A 2,500-nucleotide genomic window follows, 5' to 3' on the forward strand; every position below is an offset into this window, starting at 1 on the left:
GAATGATACTTGTGTGGTATTAGTAAGTGGTATGACGTTTGTCTATAAATGTATTTGTGGCTGGTATGAAGTATGTTTATATCCTTTTTTTCTGGTATTAGGTACGGTAAAACTTTTTCCCGGTATTAATACATGGTATTAACTGCGCTTATGGCTGGTGTTAGAGGTTGATATAGCATGGTATTAGTAGCTGGTATACTCATACCTGTCAACTACAATCCTCTCCTTGTATGAGGTACATTCATACCTGTCACCTGGTATCACTAGCTAGTATGAGGTAGACTTATACAGTCACCTGGTATGAGGAGTACACATAACTCTCAGTTGCTATCACTAACTCATATAAAATACACTTATACCTGCCACCTGGTATAATTGATTCATACAAAGTACACATATACACGTCATGAACAGGTATAATATGTCTGAGGTACATGTACACCATCTCCCACGGTAGTAGCAAGTATGACGCGCATATACAGGCCCCGTCCTTGAACTAGTGAATCCAACGCCGGGTATTTTCCACGCGGAGCAAAATACCAGTTCTTGAATGATTGCAAGATTGTGCGCGCGTGGAAAACAAACATGTGAATAATGAGGACTATGTGTTTGAATAATACAGTATGTGGGAATGATGATGAGGACTATGTTAATAGTGAGGAATATGTGAACAGGAGGAGGAGGGTGGAAAGTTGGGTAGGGTGGGTGGGGTGGGGGTGGAAGGGGGTTAAGGAAGGGAGGGGGGTAAGGAGGGAAGAAGGGAGGGACGGACGGAGGGAGGGAAGGAGGGAGGGAGGGAAGAAGGGAGGAAGGGGGGAGAAAGGGAGGAGGGGGAGGGAGAAACGGAGGAAGAGGAGGGAGAAAGGGAGGAGGGAGAAACGGAGGAGGAAGAGGGAGAAAGGGTGGAGGAAGAGGGGGATGGAGAAAGGGAGGAGGGAGAGGGGAAGGGTTAAAAGGTGGGAGGGAGGGAATTACGGAAGGAGGGGAAGGGAGAAAGGAAGGGGGGGCAGGGGGTGAGGGAGAAAGGGAGGAGGGGGAGGGAGAAAGGGAGGAGGGGGAAGGAGAAAGGGAGGAGAGGGAAGGAAAAAGGGAGGAGGGGGAGGGAGGGAGGGAGGAGGGGGAAGGAGGGAGGGAAGTAGGGGAGGGAGAGAGGGAAGTGGGGGAGGGAGGGAGGAAAGTGGGGGAGGGAGGGAGGGAAGTGGGGAAGGGAGGGAGGGAAGTGGGGGAGGGAGAGAGGGAGGAGGGGGGGAAGGGGGAGGGGGCGATGTTGGTCACTGTGGGCGTCTCAGCGGGGCTCAGTCTCCCTCCAACCTCCTGTTGTAGCGGGCCAGTTTCTTCGACGTGGCCAATGGTGCCTTTACCTCTGTTGCATTTACCTGTGCGGGTTTTTTTTTTCCTCTCTCTCTGTTTTTTCTTTTTTCTCTCTCTCTATTACTCTCTATTACTCCTTTCTTTCGCCCTCCTCTCTCTCTCTCTCTCTCTCTTTCTCTCTCTCTCTCTTCTTCTTCTTCTCTTTCTTTTTGTCTCTCCTCTTGTTTTTTTCCTTTTATCTTTATCTCTTTGTTTCTCTTTTATTTTCTCTTCCCTTTTTCTCTCATTCTCTCTTTCTCTCTCTCTCTCTCTTTCTGTCTATGTCTACCATTCGCTTTTTCACCTCTTTTCTCTCTATCTGTTTCATATCTATTTTATCTATCTATCTCGTTCTTTCTGTTTATTTACATCTCCTTATGTACTTATACAATATCTATCTCTCTGCTTATATCATATTTGCTTTATTTATCTTTTTCCTACTTATCTTATTTACTTATTGCTCTCTCTATTCATATTTACCTACTTTTATTCCCCTCTTTCTCTTTCTGTCTACTTATTCACTTATCACATTTTCTACTTATATATCACTCTACTTACAAGAAAAAAGTGAATACTGTTTATAAGTGATACGTTTTGCATTTTTTATTTATTGTTGATTTTTTTCTCCTTCGTTAGTGAAAGAAAGAGATTGTGAGTAAGAGAGAAAGACAGAAGTGAGAAAAAGGTTAGTGAGAAAGAGAAAGAGATAAGGTGAAGAAATAGTGATAAAATAAAATAGAACAAGAGAGAAAAAGTAGAAAGTAGATACACATAAAGATAAGATAATGGCAGAAAGATAGAAGAAAAAAAATAGTCACGAGAAGGAAAAGATAAATAAGAATAAAATAAAGAGAAGAAGAAGGAAAAAAGAAAAGAAAACGATCTCATAGAAAGAAAAGCAAAATAGTTGTGCATTATTTTCATCGTATTCAAAATAAAGAAAAAAGAATCCGCCTTTTTTGCATTTTTTTGACATTTAACGAAGAAGAAGAAGAAAAAAAGTGCTAAATATTAACGACATAACGAAAAAGGCGTCATCCTCTTCCTCCTCCTCATCATCGTCATCACATCATCGTCATCATCGTCATCGCTTTGATAAGGAGTGATAGATAACGAATTCTCAGGAAGGGAAGATCAACTGTCGACCCAC

The 2,500-nt window shown here is 42.6% G+C and overlaps 1 long non-coding RNA gene across 1 annotated transcript; it reads left to right on the forward strand.

Annotated features, from left to right (window-relative positions):
- The first annotated feature begins 1,304 nt into the window (after window positions 1-1,304).
- Window positions 1,305-2,299, forward strand: LOC147466309 (uncharacterized). Its single transcript, XR_015190924.1, has 2 exons — window positions 1,305-1,378; window positions 1,987-2,299. It is a non-coding gene; the product is annotated as an uncharacterized LOC147466309 (long non-coding RNA).
- The last annotated feature ends 201 nt before the right edge of the window (window positions 2,300-2,500 follow it).

Source organism: Penaeus japonicus, unplaced genomic scaffold (genome assembly GCF_977035675.1).
Source record: "Penaeus japonicus unplaced genomic scaffold, GWHDUDI00000001_assembly GWHDUDI00001912, whole genome shotgun sequence".
NCBI classification, from domain to species: domain Eukaryota; kingdom Metazoa; phylum Arthropoda; class Malacostraca; order Decapoda; family Penaeidae; genus Penaeus; species Penaeus japonicus.